Source organism: Balaenoptera borealis (genome assembly GCF_965194805.1).
Source record: "Balaenoptera borealis genome assembly, chromosome: 6".
NCBI lineage: Eukaryota > Metazoa > Chordata > Mammalia > Artiodactyla > Balaenopteridae > Balaenoptera > Balaenoptera borealis.
In genome coordinates, this window is record NC_138863.1 from 131,240,929 (window position 1) to 131,260,514 (window position 19,586).

The following is a 19,586-nucleotide window of genomic DNA, read 5'->3' on the forward strand; positions in this document are numbered from 1 at the left end:
GAAAGCTATCCTCGCGTTCCATTGAAGCACAACAACGGTGGAGACCTCATGGAAACCGAGGCACGCAGAGCTTGCCCGGTGGAAACTTAGGCACTACCCTGAGGCTCAGGGTGGCCTTGCGCTTTCCCAGGATGAAAGAGTACTGCGGGCTTAACTCTCTTCCAGCGTGGCAGGAACACCGTTTCTCGGGGGAAAGTGCTCGTTTACTACGCAAGTGTACCTGCGGAGGCTAGAACCTGGGCAACATCAAGGTTTGGCAAGCAGCCCCTGAGACACTAGAATCCAAACTTCCAAAGGGAAAAGGCTGCTTTTTCCGCAAAGCCCCCTACCCTTATTAGAACCCAGCAAAAGTACCTGAGGATGGGAGCTGCGAAGGGAAACAAACGGGACACACTGGGCACCTGAGAAGCTCCCCTCGACACTTGCAAGCAGCCTGTTCTTCTGGGGGAACATACTCGTTTCCTCCCCGGGCGTGCCTGCAGTGAGTAAAAGCTGGGCCTTCCTAGGGTTTCGCAAACAGCTCCGAGGCTACAAGAATCCAGGTTTCCAAAGGGGAAAAGACTGCTTTTCGAAGCAGGGCCACCTATCCTAGTTCATAGCAAACATGAGTCCCTGCAGTAGTGGAGCTGCCGAGGGAGAGCATGGCGAAACCCTGGGAACTTCGCTAAGTACCTTTTACTGTGACGGCTTCGTAGTGCGGCAAGATTCCTGAAGGAGGGCTGGCCTGAGCGAGGCCTAGTTGGCTCTAAATCTTCCGGGGCCTAGCAGGGTAAAGGAGGAATTGTGCTCTTTGCTTAGCTTGGACCTCACATCGACGTCCTGCTAAACCAACGCGCCAGTTGGTGTGAGCTCCTGGATGGAAGGTTGAGCAGAGTGTTTTTCTGAGTGCAGGTAAGGCCCTTGTCCTCACTGAGTCCACGTTACCCAGCACATGAGACCGGCTCTGACTGTCTTCGTGAGCTGGGACAAGCTGCAGCAACCTAGGTTTCCAAAGGAAGAGAGAGAGCAGTGTGCCGCCTTGGGCTGTGCATGAAGAAGTTGTCCGAAGAACCTACACTGCTGCTTGTTGCTCAGCAGGCAGAGAGGAGACGTGGGGGGAATCCGTGTGGTAGCATGGGAAACGGTGCGATGGCCAGAGTGCTTGGAGTCCTGAAAGCTATCCTCGCGTTCCATTGAAGCACAACAACGGTGGAGACCTCATGGAAACCGAGGCACGCAGAGCTTGCCCGGTGGAAACTTAGGCGCTACCCTGAGGCTCAGGGTGGCCTTGCGCTTTCCCAGGATGAAAGAGTACTGCGGGCTTAACTCTCTTCCAGCGTGGCAGGAACACGGTTTCTCGGGGGAAAGTGCTCATTTACTACGCAAGTGTACCTGCGGAGGCTAGAAGCTGGGCAACATCAAGGTTTGGCAAGCAGCCCCTGAGACACTAGAAACCAAACTTCCAAAGGGAAAAGGCTGCTTTTTCCGAAAGCCCCCTACCCTTATTAAAACCCAGCAAAAGTACCTGAGGATGGGAGCTGCGAAGGGAAACAAACCGGACACACTGGGCACCTGAGAAGCTCCCCTCGACACTTGCAAGCAGCCTGTTTCTCTGGGGGAACATACTCGTTTCTTCCCCGGGCGTGCCTGCAGTAAGTCAAAGCTGGGCCTTCCTAGGGTTTCGCAAACAGCTCCGAGGCTACAAGAATCCAGATTTCCAGAGGGGAAAAGACTGCTTTTCGAAGCAGGGCCACCTATCCTAGTTCACAGCAAACATGAGTCCCTGCAGTAGTGGAGCTGCCGAGGGAGAGCATGGCGAAAATCTGAGAACTTCGATAAGTACCTTTTACTGTGTAGGCTTCGAAGTGTGGCAAGATCCCTGAAGGAGGGCTGCCCTGAGCGAGGCCTAGTTGGCTCTACCTCTTCCGGGGCCTAGCAGGGTAAAGGAGGAATTGTGCTCTTTGCTCAGCTTGGACCTCACATCGACGTCCTGCTTAAGCAAAGAGCCACTCGGTGTGAGCTCCTGGATGGAAGGCTGAGCAGAGTGTTTTTCTGAGTGCAGGTAGGGCCCTTGTCCTCACTGAGACCACGTTACCCAGCACATGAGACCGTCTCTGACTGTCTTCGTGAGCTGGGACAAGCTGCGGCAACCTAGGTTTCCAAAGGAAGAGAGAGAGCAGTGTGCCGCCTTGGGCTTTGCATGCAAGAAGTGTTTCGAAGGGCCTACACTGCTGCTTGTTGCTCAGCAGGCAGAGAGGAGACGTGGGGGGGATCCGTGTGGTAGCATGGGAAACGGTGCGGAGGACAGTGTGCTTGGAGTCCTGAAAGCTATCCTCGAGTTCCATTGAAGCACAACAACGGTGGAGACCTCATGGAAAACAGGGGACGCAGAGCTTGCCTGGTGGAAACTTAGGCGCTACCCTGAGGCTCAGGGTGGCCTTGCACTTTCCCAGGAGGAACGAGGTCTGCGGGCTTAACTCTCCTCCAGCGTGGCAGGAACCCGGTTTCTCGGGGGAAAGTGCTCGTTTGCTACGCAGGCGTACCTGCGGAGGCTAGAACCTGGGCAACTTCAAGGTTTGGCAAGCAGCCCCTGAGACACTAGAATCCAAGCTTCCAAAGGGAAAAGGCTGCTCTTGTCCGCAGAGCCACCTACACTTCTTCGCACCCAACCTAAGGACCTGCAGGATGGGAGCTGCGAAGGGAAACAAACGGGACACACTGGGCACCTGAGAAGCTCCCCTCGACACTTGCAAGCAGCCTGTTTCTCTGGGGAACATACTCGTTTCCTCCCCGGGCGTGCCTGCAGTGAGTTAAAGCTGGGCCTTCCTAGGGTATCGCAAACACCTCCGGGGCTACAACAATCCAGGTTTCCAAAGGGGAAAAGACTGCTTTTCGAAGCAGGGCCACCTATCCTAGTTCACAGCAAACATGAGTCCCTGCAGTAGTGGAGCTGCCGAGGGAGAGCATGGCGAAAATCTGAGAACTTCGATAAGTACCTTTTACTGTGTAGGCTTCGAAGTGTGGCAAGATCCCTGAAGGAGGGCTGCCCTGAGCGAGGCCTATTTGGCTCTACCTCTTCCGGGGCCTAGCAGGGTAAAGGAGGAATTGTGCTCTTTGCTTAGCTTGGACCTCACATCGACGTCCTGCTAAACCAACGCGCCAGTTGGTGTGAGCTCCTGGATGGAAGGTTGAGCAGAGTGTTTTTCTGAGTGCAGGTAAGGCCCTTGTCCTCACTGAGTCCACGTTACCCAGCACATGAGACTGGCTGTGACTGTCTTCGTGAGCTGGGACAAGCTGCAGCAACCTAGGTTTCCAAAGGAAGAGAGAGAGCAGTGTGCCCCCTTGGGCTGTGCATGAAGAAGTGTTCCGAAGAACCTACACTGCTGCTTGTTGCTCAGCAGGCAGAGAGGAGACGTGGGGGGAATCCGTGTGGTAGCATGGGAAACGGTGCGATGGCCAGAGTGCTTGGAGTCCTGAAAGCTATCCTCGCGTTCCATTGAAGCACAACAACGGTGGAGACCTCATGGAAACCGAGGCACGCAGAGCTTGCCCGGTGGAAACTTAGGCGCTACCCTGAGGCTCAGGGTGGCCTTGCGCTTTCCCAGGATGAAAGAGTACTGCGGGCTTAACTCTCTTCCAGCGTGGCAGGAACACGGTTTCTCGGGGGAAAGTGCTCGTTTACTACGCAAGTGTACCTGCGGAGGCTAGAAGCTGGGCAACATCAAGGTTTGGCAAGCAGCCCCTGAGACACTAGAAACCAAACTTCCAAAGGGAAAAGGCTGCTTTTTCCGAAAGCCCCCTACCCTTATTAAAACCCAGCAAAAGTACCTGAGGATGGGAGCTGCGAAGGGAAACAAACGGGACACACTGGGCACCTGAGAAGCTCCCCTCGACACTTGCAAGCAGCCTGTTTCTCTGGGGGAACATACTCGTTTCTTCCCCGGGCGTGCCTGCAGTAAGTCAAAGCTGGGCCTTCCTAGGGTTTCGCAAACAGCTCCGAGGCTACAAGAATCCAGATTTCCAGAGGGGAAAAGACTGCTTTTCGAAGCAGGGCCACCTATCCTAGTTCACAGCAAACATGAGTCCCTGCAGTAGTGGAGCTGCCGAGGGAGAGCATGGCGAAAATCTGAGAACTTCGATAAGTACCTTTTACTGTGTAGGCTTCGAAGTGTGGCAAGATCCCTGAAGGAGGGCTGCCCTGAGCGAGGCCTATTTGGCTCTACCTCTTCCGGGGCCTAGCAGGGTAAAGGAGGAATTGTGCTCTTTGCTCAGCTTGGACCTCACATCGACGTCCTGCTTAAGCAAAGAGCCACTCGGTGTGAGCTCCTGGATGGAAGGCTGAGCAGAGTGTTTTTCTGAGTGCAGGTAGGGCCCTTGTCCTCACTGAGACCACGTTACCCAGCACATGAGACCGACTCTGACTGTCTTCGTGAGCTGGGACAAGCTGCGGCAACCTAGGTTTCCAAAGGAAGAGAGAGAGCAGTGTGCCGCCTTGGGCTTTGCATGCAAGAAGTGTTTCGAAGGGCCTACACTGCTGCTTGTTGCTCAGCAGGCAGAGAGGAGACGTGGGGGGGATCCGTGTGGTAGCATGGGAAACGGTGCGGAGGACAGTGTGCTTGGAGTCCTGAAAGCTATCCTCGCGTTCCATTGAAGCACAACAACGGTGGAGACCTCATGGAAAACAGGGGACGCAGAGCTTGCCTGGTGGAAACTTAGGCGCTACCCTGAGGCTCAGGGTGGCCTTGCACTTTCCCAGGAGGAACGAGGTCTGCGGGCTTAACTCTCCTCCAGCGTGGCAGGAACCCGGTTTCTCGGGGGAAAGTGCTCGTTTGCTACGCAGGCGTACCTGCGGAGGCTAGAACCTGGGCAACTTCAAGGTTTGGCAAGCAGCCCCTGAGACACTAGAATCCAAGCTTCCAAAGGGAAAAGGCTGCTCTTGTCCGCAGAGCCACCTACACTTCTTCGCACCCAACCTAAGGACCTGCAGGATGGGAGCTGCGAAGGGAAACAAACGGGACACACTGGGCACCTGAGAAGCTCCCCTCGACACTTGCAAGCAGCCTGTTTCTCTGGCTGAACATACTCGTTTCTTCCCCGGGCGTGCCTGCAGTAAGTCAAAGCTGGGCCTTCCTAGGGTTTCGCAAACAGCTCCGAGGCTACAAGAATCCAGATTTCCAGAGGGGAAAAGACTGCTTTTCGAAGCAGGGCCACCTATCCTAGTTCACAGCAAACATGAGTCCCTGCAGTAGTGGAGCTGCCGAGGGAGAGCATGGCGAAAATCTGAGAACTTCGATAAGTACCTTTTACTGTGTAGGCTTCGAAGTGTGGCAAGATCCCTGAAGGAGGGCTGCCCTGAGCGAGGCCTAGTTGGCTCTACCTCTTCCGGGGCCTAGCAGGGTAAAGGAGGAATTGTGCTCTTTGCTCAGCTTGGACCTCACATCGACGTCCTGCTTAAGCAAAGAGCTACTCGGTGTGAGCTCCTGGATGGAAGGCTGAGCAGAGAGTTTTTCTGAGTGCAGGTAGGGCCCTTGTCCTCACTGAGTCCACGTTACCCAGCACATGAGACCGTCTCTGACTGTCTTCGTGAGTTGGGACAAGCTGCGGCAACCTAGGTTTCCAAAGGAAGAGAGAGAGCAGTGTGCCCCCTTGGGCTGTGCATGAAGAAGTGTTCCGAAGAACCTACACGGCTGCTTTTTGCTCAGCAGGCAGAGAGGAGACGTGGGGGGAATCCGTGTGGTAGCATGGGAAACGGTGCGATGGCCAGAGTGCTTGGAGTCCTGAAAGCTATCCTCGCGTTCCATTGAAGCACAACAACGGTGGAGACCTCATGGAAACCGAGGCACGCAGAGCTTGCCCGGTGGAAACTTAGGCACTACCCTGAGGCTCAGGGTGGCCTTGCGCTTTCCCAGGATGAAAGAGTACTGCGGGCTTAACTCTCTTCCAGCGTGGCAGGAACACCGTTTCTCGGGGGAAAGTGCTCGTTTACTACGCAAGTGTACCTGCGGAGGGTAGAACCTGGGCAACATCAAGGTTTGGCAAGCAGCCCCTGAGACACTAGAATCCAAACTTCCAAAGGGAAAAGGCTGCTTTTTCCGCAAAGCCCCCTACCCTTATTAGAACCCAGCAAAAGTACCTGAGGATGGGAGCTGTGAAGGGAAACAAACGGGACACACTGGGCACCTGAGAAGCTCCCCTCGACACTTGCAAGCAGCCTGTTCTTCTGGGGGAACATACTCGTTTCCTCCCCGGGCGTGCCTGCAGTGAGTAAAAGCTGGGCCTTCCTAGGGTTTCGCAAACAGCTCCGAGGCTACAAGAATCCAGGTTTCCAAAGGGGAAAAGACTGCTTTTCGAAGCAGGGCCACCTATCCTAGTTCATAGCAAACATGAGTCCCTGCAGTAGTGGAGCTGCCGAGGGAGAGCATGGCGAAACCCTGGGAACTTCGCTAAGTACCTTTTACTGTGACGGCTTCGTAGTGTGGCAAGATTCCTGAAGGAGGGCTGGCCTGAGCGAGGCCTAGTTGGCTCTACCCCTTCCGGGACCTAGCAGGGTAAAGGAGGAATTGTGCTCTTTGCTCAGCTTGGACCTCAAATCGAGGTCCTACTAAACCAACGCGCCAGTCGGTGTGAACTCCTGGATGGAAGGCTGAGCAGAGTGTTTTTCTGAGTGCAGGTAGGGCCCTTGTCCTCACTGAGACCACGTTACCCAGCACATGAGACCGACTCTGACTGTCTTCGTGAGCTGGGACAAGCTGCGGCAACCTAGGTTTCCAAAGGAAGAGAGAGAGCAGTGTGCCGCCTTGGGCTTTGCATGCAAGAAGTGTTTCGAAGGGCCTACACTGCTGCTTGTTGCTCAGCAGGCAGAGAGGAGACGTGGGGGGGATCCGTGTGGTAGCATGGGAAACGGTGCGGAGGACAGTGTGCTTGGAGTCCTGAAAGCTATCCTCGAGTTCCATTGAAGCACAACAACGGTGGAGACCTCATGGAAAACAGGGGACGCAGAGCTTGCCTGGTGGAAACTTAGGCGCTACCCTGAGGCTCAGGGTGGCCTTGCACTTTCCCAGGAGGAACGAGGTCTGCGGGCTTAACTCTCCTCCAGCGTGGCAGGAGCCCGGTTTCTCGGGGGAAAGTGCTCGTTTGCTATGCAGGCGTACCTGCGGAGGCTAGAACCTGGGCAACTTCAAGGTTTGGCAAGCAGCCCCTGAGACACTAGAATCCAAGCTTCCAAAGGGAAAAGGCTGCTCTTGTCCGCAGAGCCACCTACACTTCTTCGCACCCAACCTAAGGACCTGCAGGATGGGAGCTGCGAAGGGAAACAAACGGGACACACTGGGCACCTGAGAAGCTCCCCTCGACACTTGCAAGCAGCCTGTTTCTCTGGGGAACATACTCGTTTCCTCCCCGGGCGTGCCTGCAGTGAGTTAAAGCTGGGCCTTCCTAGGGTATCACAAACACCTCCGGGGCTACAACAATCCAGGTTTCCAAAGGGGAAAAGACTGCTTTTCGAAGCAGGGCCACCTATCCTAGTTCACAGCAAACATGAGTCCCTGCAGTAGTGGAGCTGCCGAGGGAGAGCATGGCGAAAATCTGAGAACTTCGATAAGTACCTTTTACTGTGTAGGCTTCGAAGTGTGGCAAGATCCCTGAAGGAGGGCTGCCCTGAGCGAGGCCTATTTGGCTCTACCTCTTCCGGGGCCTAGCAGGGTAAAGGAGGAATTGTGCTCTTTGCTCAGCTTGGACCTCACATCGACGTCCTGCTTAAGCAAAGAGCTACTCGGTGTGAGCTCCTGGATGGAAGGCTGAGCAGAGAGTTTTTCTGAGTGCAGGTAGGGCCCTTGTCCTCACTGAGTCCACGTTACCCAGCACATGAGACCGTCTCTGACTGTCTTCGTGAGTTGGGACAAGCTGCGGCAACCTAGGTTTCCAAAGGAAGAGAGAGAGCAGTGTGCCCCCTTGGGCTGTGCATGAAGAAGTGTTCCGAAGAACCTACACGGCTGCTTTTTGCTCAGCAGGCAGAGAGGAGACGTGGGGGGAATCCGTGTGGTAGCATGGGAAACGGTGCGATGGCCAGAGTGCTTGGAGTCCTGAAAGCTATCCTCGCGTTCCATTGAAGCACAACAACGGTGGAGACCTCATGGAAACCGAGGCACGCAGAGCTTGCCCGGTGGAAACTTAGGCACTACCCTGAGGCTCAGGGTGGCCTTGCGCTTTCCCAGGATGAAAGAGTACTGCGGGCTTAACTCTCTTCCAGCGTGGCAGGAACACCGTTTCTCGGGGGAAAGTGCTCGTTTACTACGCAAGTGTACCTGCGGAGGCTAGAACCTGGGCAACATCAAGGTTTGGCAAGCAGCCCCTGAGACACTAGAATCCAAACTTCCAAAGGGAAAAGGCTGCTTTTTCGGCAAAGCCCCCTACCCTTATTAGAACCCAGCAAAAGTACCTGAGGATGGGAGCTGCGAAGGGAAACAAACGGGACACACTGGGCACCTGAGAAGCTCCCCTCGACACTTGCAAGCAGCCTGTTCTTCTGGGGGAACATACTCGTTTCCTCCCCGGGCGTGCCTGCAGTGAGTAAAAGCTGGGCCTTCCTAGGGTTTCGCAAACAGCTCCGAGGCTACAAGAATCCAGGTTTCCAAAGGGGAAAAGACTGCTTTTCGAAGCAGGGCCACCTATCCTAGTTCATAGCAAACATGAGTCCCTGCAGTAGTGGAGCTGCCGAGGGAGAGCATGGCGAAACCCTGGGAACTTCGCTAAGTACCTTTTACTGTGACGGCTTCGTAGTGCGGCAAGATTCCTGAAGGAGGGCTGGCCTGAGCGAGGCCTAGTTGGCTCTAAATCTTCCGGGGCCTAGCAGGGTAAAGGAGGAATTGTGCTCTTTGCTTAGCTTGGACCTCACATCGACGTCCTGCTAAACCAACGCGCCAGTTGGTGTGAGCTCCTGGATGGAAGGTTGAGCAGAGTGTTTTTCTGAGTGCAGGTAAGGCCCTTGTCCTCACTGAGTCCACGTTACCCAGCACATGAGACCGGCTCTGACTGTCTTCGTGAGCTGGGACAAGCTGCAGCAACCTAGGTTTCCAAAGGAAGAGAGAGAGCAGTGTGCCGCCTTGGGCTGTGCATGAAGAAGTTGTCCGAAGAACCTACACTGCTGCTTGTTGCTCAGCAGGCAGAGAGGAGACGTGGGGGGAATCCGTGTGGTAGCATGGGAAACGGTGCGATGGCCAGAGTGCTTGGAGTCCTGAAAGCTATCCTCGCGTTCCATTGAAGCACAACAACGGTGGAGACCTCATGGAAACCGAGGCACGCAGAGCTTGCCCGGTGGAAACTTAGGCGCTACCCTGAGGCTCAGGGTGGCCTTGCGCTTTCCCAGGATGAAAGAGTACTGCGGGCTTAACTCTCTTCCAGCGTGGCAGGAACACGGTTTCTCGGGGGAAAGTGCTCATTTACTACGCAAGTGTACCTGCGGAGGCTAGAAGCTGGGCAACATCAAGGTTTGGCAAGCAGCCCCTGAGACACTAGAAACCAAACTTCCAAAGGGAAAAGGCTGCTTTTTCCGAAAGCCCCCTACCCTTATTAAAACACAGCAAAAGTACCTGAGGATGGGAGCTGCGAAGGGAAACAAACCGGACACACTGGGCACCTGAGAAGCTCCCCTCGACACTTGCAAGCAGCCTGTTTCTCTGGGGGAACATACTCGTTTCTTCCCCGGGCGTGCCTGCAGTAAGTCAAAGCTGGGCCTTCCTAGGGTTTCGCAAACAGCTCCGAGGCTACAAGAATCCAGATTTCCAGAGGGGAAAAGACTGCTTTTCGAAGCAGGGCCACCTATCCTAGTTCACAGCAAACATGAGTCCCTGCAGTAGTGGAGCTGCCGAGGGAGAGCATGGCGAAAATCTGAGAACTTCGATAAGTACCTTTTACTGTGTAGGCTTCGAAGTGTGGCAAGATCCCTGAAGGAGGGCTGCCCTGAGCGAGGCCTAGTTGGCTCTACCTCTTCCGGGGCCTAGCAGGGTAAAGGAGGAATTGTGCTCTTTGCTCAGCTTGGACCTCACATCGACGTCCTGCTTAAGCAAAGAGCCACTCGGTGTGAGCTCCTGGATGGAAGGCTGAGCAGAGTGTTTTTCTGAGTGCAGGTAGGGCCCTTGTCCTCACTGAGACCACGTTACCCAGCACATGAGACCGACTCTGACTGTCTTCGTGAGCTGGGACAAGCTGCGGCAACCTAGGTTTCCAAAGGAAGAGAGAGAGCAGTGTGCCGCCTTGGGCTTTGCATGCAAGAAGTGTTTCGAAGGGCCTACACTGCTGCTTGTTGCTCAGCAGGCAGAGAGGAGACGTGGGGGGGATCCGTGTGGTAGCATGGGAAACGGTGCGGAGGACAGTGTGCTTGGAGTCCTGAAAGCTATCCTCGAGTTCCATTGAAGCACTACAACGGTGGAGACCTCATGGAAAACAGGGGACGCAGAGCTTGCCTGGTGGAAACTTAGGCGCTACCCTGAGGCTCAGGGTGGCCTTGCACTTTCCCAGGAGGAACGAGGTCTGCGGGCTTAACTCTCCTCCAGCGTGGCAGGAACCCGGTTTCTCGGGGGAAAGTGCTCGTTTGCTACGCAGGCGTACCTGCGGAGGCTAGAACCTGGGCAACTTCAAGGTTTGGCAAGCAGCCCCTGAGACACTAGAATCCAAGCTTCCAAAGGGAAAAGGCTGCTCTTGTCCGCAGAGCCACCTACACTTCTTCGCACCCAACCTAAGGACCTGCAGGATGGGAGCTGCGAAGGGAAACAAACGGGACACACTGGGCACCTGAGAAGCTCCCCTCGACACTTGCAAGCAGCCTGTTCTTCTGGGGGAACATACTCGTTTCCTCCCCGGGCGTGCCTGCAGTGAGTAAAAGCTGGGCCTTCCTAGGGTTTCGCAAACAGCTCCGAGGCTACAAGAATCCAGGTTTCCAAAGGGGAAAAGACTGCTTTTCGAAGCAGGGCCACCTATCCTAGTTCATAGCAAACATGAGTCCCTGCAGTAGTGGAGCTGCCGAGGGAGAGCATGGCGAAACCCTGGGAACTTCGCTAAGTACCTTTTACTGTGACGGCTTCGTAGTGCGGCAAGATTCCTGAAGGAGGGCTGGCCTGAGCGAGGCCTAGTTGGCTCTAAATCTTCCGGGGCCTAGCAGGGTAAAGGAGGAATTGTGCTCTTTGCTTAGCTTGGACCTCACATCGACGTCCTGCTAAACCAACGCGCCAGTTGGTGTGAGCTCCTGGATGGAAGGTTGAGCAGAGTGTTTTTCTGAGTGCAGGTAAGGCCCTTGTCCTCACTGAGTCCACGTTACCCAGCACATGAGACCGGCTCTGACTGTCTTCGTGAGCTGGGACAAGCTGCAGCAACCTAGGTTTCCAAAGGAAGAGAGAGAGCAGTGTGCCGCCTTGGGCTGTGCATGAAGAAGTTGTCCGAAGAACCTACACTGCTGCTTGTTGCTCAGCAGGCAGAGAGGAGACGTGGGGGGAATCCGTGTGGTAGCATGGGAAACGGTGCGATGGCCAGAGTGCTTGGAGTCCTGAAAGCTATCCTCGCGTTCCATTGAAGCACAACAACGGTGGAGACCTCATGGAAACCGAGGCACGCAGAGCTTGCCCGGTGGAAACTTAGGCGCTACCCTGAGGCTCAGGGTGGCCTTGCGCTTTCCCAGGATGAAAGAGTACTGCGGGCTTAACTCTCTTCCAGCGTGGCAGGAACACGGTTTCTCGGGGGAAAGTGCTCGTTTACTACGCAAGTGTCCCTGCGGAGGCTAGAAGCTGGGCAACATCAAGGTTTGGCAAGCAGCCCCTGAGACACTAGAAACCAAACTTCCAAAGGGAAAAGGCTGCTTTTTCCGAAAGCCCCCTACCCTTATTAAAACCCAGCAAAAGTACCTGAGGATGGGAGCTGCGAAGGGAAACAAACCGGACACACTGGGCACCTGAGAAGCTCCCCTCGACACTTGCAAGCAGCCTGTTTCTCTGGGGGAACATACTCGTTTCTTCCCCGGGCGTGCCTGCAGTAAGTCAAAGCTGGGCCTTCCTAGGGTTTCGCAAACAGCTCCGAGGCTACAAGAATCCAGATTTCCAGAGGGGAAAAGACTGCTTTTCGAAGCAGGGCCACCTATCCTAGTTCACAGCAAACATGAGTCCCTGCAGTAGTGGAGCTGCCGAGGGAGAGCATGGCGAAAATCTGAGAACTTCGATAAGTACCTTTTACTGTGTAGGCTTCGAAGTGTGGCAAGATCCCTGAAGGAGGGCTGCCCTGAGCGAGGCCTAGTTGGCTCTACCTCTTCCGGGGCCTAGCAGGGTAAAGGAGGAATTGTGCTCTTTGCTCAGCTTGGACCTCACATCGACGTCCTGCTTAAGCAAAGAGCCACTCGGTGTGAGCTCCTGGATGGAAGGCTGAGCAGAGTGTTTTTCTGAGTGCAGGTAGGGCCCTTGTCCTCACTGAGACCACGTTACCCAGCACATGAGACCGACTCTGACTGTCTTCGTGAGCTGGGACAAGCTGCGGCAACCTAGGTTTCCAAAGGAAGAGAGAGAGCAGTGTGCCGCCTTGGGCTTTGCATGCAAGAAGTGTTTCGAAGGGCCTACACTGCTGCTTGTTGCTCAGCAGGCAGAGAGGAGACGTGGGGGGGATCCGTGTGGTAGCATGGGAAACGGTGCGGAGGACAGTGTGCTTGGAGTCCTGAAAGCTATCCTCGCGTTCCATTGAAGCACAACAACGGTGGAGACCTCATGGAAAACAGGGGACGCAGAGCTTGCCTGGTGGAAACTTAGGCGCTACCCTGAGGCTCAGGGTGGCCTTGCACTTTCCCAGGAGGAACGAGGTCTGCGGGCTTAACTCTCCTCCAGCGTGGCAGGAACCCGGTTTCTCGGGGGAAAGTGCTCGTTTGCTACGCAGGCGTACCTGCGGAGGCTAGAACCTGGGCAACTTCAAGGTTTGGCAAGCAGCCCCTGAGACACTAGAATCCAAGCTTCCAAAGGGAAAAGGCTGCTCTTGTCCGCAGAGCCACCTACACTTCTTCGCACCCAACCTAAGGACCTGCAGGATGGGAGCTGCCAAGGGAAACAAACGGGACACACTGGGCACCTGAGAAGCTCCCCTCGACACTTGCAAGCAGCCTGTTTCTCTGGGGAACATACTCGTTTCCTCCCCGGGCGTGCCTGCAGTGAGTTAAAGCTGGGCCTTCCTAGGGTATCGCAAACACCTCCGGGGCTACAACAATCCAGGTTTCCAAAGGGGAAAAGACTGCTTTTCGAAGCAGGGCCACCTATCCTAGTTCACAGCAAACATGAGTCCCTGCAGTAGTGGAGCTGCCGAGGGAGAGCATGGCGAAAATCTGAGAACTTCGATAAGTACCTTTTACTGTGTAGGCTTCGAAGTGTGGCAAGATCCCTGAAGGAGGGCTGCCCTGAGCGAGGCCTATTTGGCTCTACCTCTTCCGGGGCCTAGCAGGGTAAAGGAGGAATTGTGCTCTTTGCTTAGCTTGGACCTCACATCGACGTCCTGCTAAACCAACGCGCCAGTTGGTGTGAGCTCCTGGATGGAAGGTTGAGCAGAGTGTTTTTCTGAGTGCAGGTAGGGCCCTTGTCCTCACTGAGTCCACGTTACCCAGCACATGAGACCGTCTCTGACTGTCTTCGTGAGTTGGGACAAGCTGCGGCAACCTAGGTTTCCAAAGGAAGAGAGAGAGCAGTGTGCCCCCTTGGGCTGTGCATGAAGCAGTGTTCCGAAGAACCTACACGGCTGCTTTTTGCTCAGCAGGCAGAGAGGAGACGTGGGGGGAATCCGTGTGGTAGCATGGGAAACGGTGCGATGGCCAGAGTGCTTGGAGTCCTGAAAGCTATCCTCGCGTTCCATTGAAGCACAACAACGGTGGAGACCTCATGGAAACCGAGGCACGCAGAGCTTGCCCGGTGGAAACTTAGGCACTACCCTGAGGCTCAGGGTGGCCTTGCGCTTTCCCAGGATGAAAGAGTACTGCGGGCTTAACTCTCTTCCAGCGTGGCAGGAACACGGTTTCTCGGGGGAAAGTGCTCGTTTACTACGCAAGTGTACCTGCGGAGGCTAGAACCTGGGCAACATCAAGGTTTGGCAAGCAGCCCCTGAGACACTAGAATCCAAACTTCCAAAGGGAAAAGGCTGCTTTTTCCGCAAAGCCCCCTACCCTTATTAGAACCCAGCAAAAGTACCTGAGGATGGGAGCTGCGAAGGGAAACAAACGGGACACACTGGGCACCTGAGAAGCTCCCCTCGACACTTGCAAGCAGCCTGTTCTTCTGGGGGAACATACTCGTTTCCTCCCCGGGCGTGCCTGCAGTGAGTAAAAGCTGGGCCTTCCTAGGGTTTCGCAAACAGCTCCGAGGCTACAAGAATCCAGATTTCCAGAGGGGAAAAGACTGCTTTTCGAAGCAGGGCCACCTATCCTAGTTCACAGCAAACATGAGTCCCTGCAGTAGTGGAGCTGCCGAGGGAGAGCATGGCGAAAATCTGAGAACTTCGATAAGTACCTTTTACTGTGTAGGCTTCGAAGTGTGGCAAGATCCCTGAAGGAGGGCTGCCCTGAGCGAGGCCTAGTTGGCTCTACCTCTTCCGGGGCCTAGCAGGGTAAAGGAGGAATTGTGCTCTTTGCTCAGCTTGGACCTCACATCGACGTCCTGCTTAAGCAAAGAGCCACTCGGTGTGAGCTCCTGGATGGAAGGCTGAGCAGAGTGTTTTTCTGAGTGCAGGTAGGGCCCTTGTCCTCACTGAGACCACGTTACCCAGCACATGAGACCGACTCTGACTGTCTTCGTGAGCTGGGACAAGCTGCGGCAACCTAGGTTTCCAAAGGAAGAGAGAGAGCAGTGTGCCGCCTTGGGCTTTGCATGCAAGAAGTGTTTCGAAGGGCCTACACTGCTGCTTGTTGCTCAGCAGGCAGAGAGGAGACGTGGGGGGGATCCGTGTGGTAGCATGGGAAACGGTGCGGAGGACAGTGTGCTTGGAGTCCTGAAAGCTATCCTCGAGTTCCATTGAAGCACTACAACGGTGGAGACCTCATGGAAAACAGGGGACGCAGAGCTTGCCTGGTGGAAACTTAGGCGCTACCCTGAGGCTCAGGGTGGCCTTGCACTTTCCCAGGAGGAACGAGGTCTGCGGGCTTAACTCTCCTCCAGCGTGGCAGGAACCCGGTTTCTCGGGGGAAAGTGCTCGTTTGCTACGCAGGCGTACCTGCGGAGGCTAGAACCTGGGCAACTTCAAGGTTTGGCAAGCAGCCCCTGAGACACTAGAATCCAAGCTTCCAAAGGGAAAAGGCTGCTCTTGTCCGCAGAGCCACCTACACTTCTTCGCACCCAACCTAAGGACCTGCAGGATGGGAGCTGCGAAGGGAAACAAACGGGACACACTGGGCACCTGAGAAGCTCCCCTCGACACTTGCAAGCAGCCTGTTTCTCTGGGGAACATACTCGTTTCCTCCCCGGGCGTGCCTGCAGTGAGTTAAAGCTGGGCCTTCCTAGGGTATCGCAAACACCTCCGGGGCTACAACAATCCAGGTTTCCAAAGGGGAAAAGACTGCTTTTCGAAGCAGGGCCACCTATCCTAGTTCACAGCAAACATGAGTCCCTGCAGTAGTGGAGCTGCCGAGGGAGAGCATGGCGAAAATCTGAGAACTTCGATAAGTACCTTTTACTGTGTAGGCTTCGAAGTGTGGCAAGATCCCTGAAGGAGGGCTGCCCTGAGCGAGGCCTATTTGGCTCTACCTCTTCCGGGGCCTAGCAGGGTAAAGGAGGAATTGTGCTCTTTGCTTAGCTTGGACCTCACATCGACGTCCTGCTAAACCAACGCGCCAGTTGGTGTGAGCTCCTGGATGGAAGGTTGAGCAGAGTGTTTTTCTGAGTGCAGGTAAGGCCCTTGTCCTCACTGAGTCCACGTTACCCAGCACATGAGACTGGCTGTGACTGTCTTCGTGAGCTGGGACAAGCTGCAGCAACCTAGGTTTCCAAAGGAAGAGAGAGAGCAGTGTGCCCCCTTGGGCTGTGCATGAAGAAGTGTTCCGAAGAACCTACACTGCTGCTTGTTGCTCAGCAGGCAGAGAGGAGACGTGGGGGGAATCCGTGTGGTAGCATGGGAAACGGTGCGATGGCCAGAGTGCTTGGAGTCCTGAAAGCTATCCTCGCGTTCCATTGAAGCACAACAACGGTGGAGACCTCATGGAAACCGAGGCACGCAGAGCTTGCCCGGTGGAAACTTAGGCGCTACCCTGAGGCTCAGGGTGGCCTTGCGCTTTCCCAGGATGAAAGAGTACTGCGGGCTTAACTCTCTTCCAGCGTGGCAGGAACACGGTTTCTCGGGGGAAAGTGCTCGTTTACTACGCAAGTGTACCTGCGGAGGCTAGAAGCTGGGCAACATCAAGGTTTGGCAAGCAGCCCCTGAGACACTAGAAACCAAACTTCCAAAGGGAAAAGGCTGCTTTTTCCGAAAGCCCCCTACCCTTATTAAAACCCAGCAAAAGTACCTGAGGATGGGAGCTGCGAAGGGAAACAAACGGGACACACTGGGCACCTGAGAAGCTCCCCTCGACACTTGCAAGCAGCCTGTTTCTCTGGGGGAACATACTCGTTTCTTCCCCGGGCGTGCCTGCAGTAAGTCAAAGCTGGGCCTTCCTAGGGTTTCGCAAACAGCTCCGAGGCTACAAGAATCCAGATTTCCAGAGGGGAAAAGACTGCTTTTCGAAGCAGGGCCACCTATCCTAGTTCACAGCAAACATGAGTCCCTGCAGTAGTGGAGCTGCCGAGGGAGAGCATGGCGAAAATCTGAGAACTTCGATAAGTACCTTTTACTGTGTAGGCTTCGAAGTGTGGCAAGATCCCTGAAGGAGGGCTGCCCTGAGCGAGGCCTATTTGGCTCTACCTCTTCCGGGGCCTAGCAGGGTAAAGGAGGAATTGTGCTCTTTGCTCAGCTTGGACCTCACATCGACGTCCTGCTTAAGCAAAGAGCCACTCGGTGTGAGCTCCTGGATGGAAGGCTGAGCAGAGTGTTTTTCTGAGTGCAGGTAGGGCCCTTGTCCTCACTGAGACCACGTTACCCAGCACATGAGACCGACTCTGACTGTCTTCGTGAGCTGGGACAAGCTGCGGCAACCTAGGTTTCCAAAGGAAGAGAGAGAGCAGTGTGCCGCCTTGGGCTTTGCATGCAAGAAGTGTTTCGAAGGGCCTACACTGCTGCTTGTTGCTCAGCAGGCAGAGAGGAGACGTGGGGGGGATCCGTGTGGTAGCATGGGAAACGGTGCGGAGGACAGTGTGCTTGGAGTCCTGAAAGCTATCCTCGCGTTCCATTGAAGCACAACAACGGTGGAGACCTCATGGAAAACAGGGGACGCAGAGCTTGCCTGGTGGAAACTTAGGCGCTACCCTGAGGCTCAGGGTGGCCTTGCACTTTCCCAGGAGGAACGAGGTCTGCGGGCTTAACTCTCCTCCAGCGTGGCAGGAACCCGGTTTCTCGGGGGAAAGTGCTCGTTTGCTACGCAGGCGTACCTGCGGAGGCTAGAACCTGGGCAACTTCAAGGTTTGGCAAGCAGCCCCTGAGACACTAGAATCCAAGCTTCCAAAGGGAAAAGGCTGCTCTTGTCCGCAGAGCCACCTACACTTCTTCGCACCCAACCTAAGGACCTGCAGGATGGGAGCTGCGAAGGGAAACAAACGGGACACACTGGGCACCTGAGAAGCTCCCCTCGACACTTGCAAGCAGCCTGTTTCTCTGGCTGAACATACTCGTTTCTTCCCCGGGCGTGCCTGCAGTAAGTCAAAGCTGGGCCTTCCTAGGGTTTCGCAAACAGCTCCGAGGCTACAAGAATCCAGATTTCCAGAGGGGAAAAGACTGCTTTTCGAAGCAGGGCCACCTATCCTAGTTCACAGCAAACATGAGTCCCTGCAGTAGTGGAGCTGCCGAGGGAGAGCATGGCGAAAATCTGAGAACTTCGATAAGTACCTTTTACTGTGTAGGCTTCGAAGTGTGGCAAGATCCCTGAAGGAGGGCTGCCCTGAGCGAGGCCTAGTTGGCTCTACCTCTTCCGGGGCCTAGCAGGGTAAAGGAGGAATTGTGCTCTTTGCTCAGCTTGGACCTCACATCGACGTCCTGCTTAAGCAAAGAGCTACTCGGTGTGAGCTCCTGGATGGAAGGCTGAGCAGAGAGTTTTTCTGAGTGCAGGTAGGGCCCTTGTCCTCACTGAGTCCACGTTACCCAGCACATGAGACCGTCTCTGACTGTCTTCGTGAGTTGGGACAAGCTGCGGCAACCTAGGTTTCCAAAGGAAGAGAGAGAGCAGTGTGCCCCCTTGGGCTGTGCATGAAGAAGTGTTCCGAAGAACCTACACGGCTGCTTTTTGCTCAGCAGGCAGAGAGGAGACGTGGGGGGAATCCGTGTGGTAGCATGGGAAACGGTGCGATGGCCAGAGTGCTTGGAGTCCTGAAAGCTATCCTCGCGTTCCATTGAAGCACAACAACGGTGGAGACCTCATGGAAACCGAGGCACGCAGAGCTTGCCCGGTGGAAACTTAGGCACTACCCTGAGGCTCAGGGTGGCCTTGCGCTTTCCCAGGATGAAAGAGTACTGCGGGCTTAACTCTCTTCCAGCGTGGCAGGAACACCGTTTCTCGGGGGAAAGTGCTCGTTTACTACGCAAGTGTACCTGCGGAGGCTAGAACCTGGGCAACATCAAGGTTTGGCAAGCAGCCCCTGAGACACTAGAATCCAAACTTCCAAAGGGAAAAGGCTGCTTTTTCTGCAAAGCCCCCTACCCTTATTAGAACCCAGCAAAAGTACCTGAGGATGGGAGCTGTGAAGGGAAACAAACGGGACACACTGGGCACCTGAGAAGCTCCCCTCGACACTTGCAAGCAGCCTGTTCTTCTGGGGGAACATACTCGTTTCCTCCCCGGGCGTGCCTGCAGTGAGTAAAAGCTGGGCCTTCCTAGGGTTTCGCAAACAGCTCCGAGGCTACAAGAATCCAGGTTTCCAAAGGGGAAAAGACTGCTTTTCGAAGCAGGGCCACCTATCCTAGTTCATAGCAAACATGAGTCCCTGCAGTAGTGGAGCTGCCGAGGGAGAGCATGGCGAAACCCTGGGAACTTCGCTAAGTACCTTTTACTGTGACGGCTTCGTAGTGTGGCAAGATTCCTGAAGGAGGGCTGGCCTGAGCGAGGCCTAGTTGGCTCTACCCCTTCCGGGACCTAGCAGGGTAAAGGAGGAATTGTGCTCTTTGCTCAGCTTGGACCTCAAATCGAGGTCCTACTAAACCAACGCGCCAGTCGGTGTGAACTCCTGGATGGAAGGCTGAGCAGAGTGTTTTTCTGAGTGCAGGTAGGGCCCTTGTCCTCACTGAGACCACGTTACCCAGCACATGAGACCGACTCTGACTGTCTTCGTGAGCTGGGACAAGCTGCGGCAACCTAGGTTTCCAAAGGAAGAGAGAGAGCAGTGTGCCGCCTTGGGCTTTGCATGCAAGAAGTGTTTCGAAGGGCCTACACTGCTGCTTGTTGCTCAGCAGGCAGAGAGGAGACGTGGGGGGGATCCGTGTGGTAGCATGGGAAACGGTGCGGAGGACAGTGTGCTTGGAGTCCTGAAAGC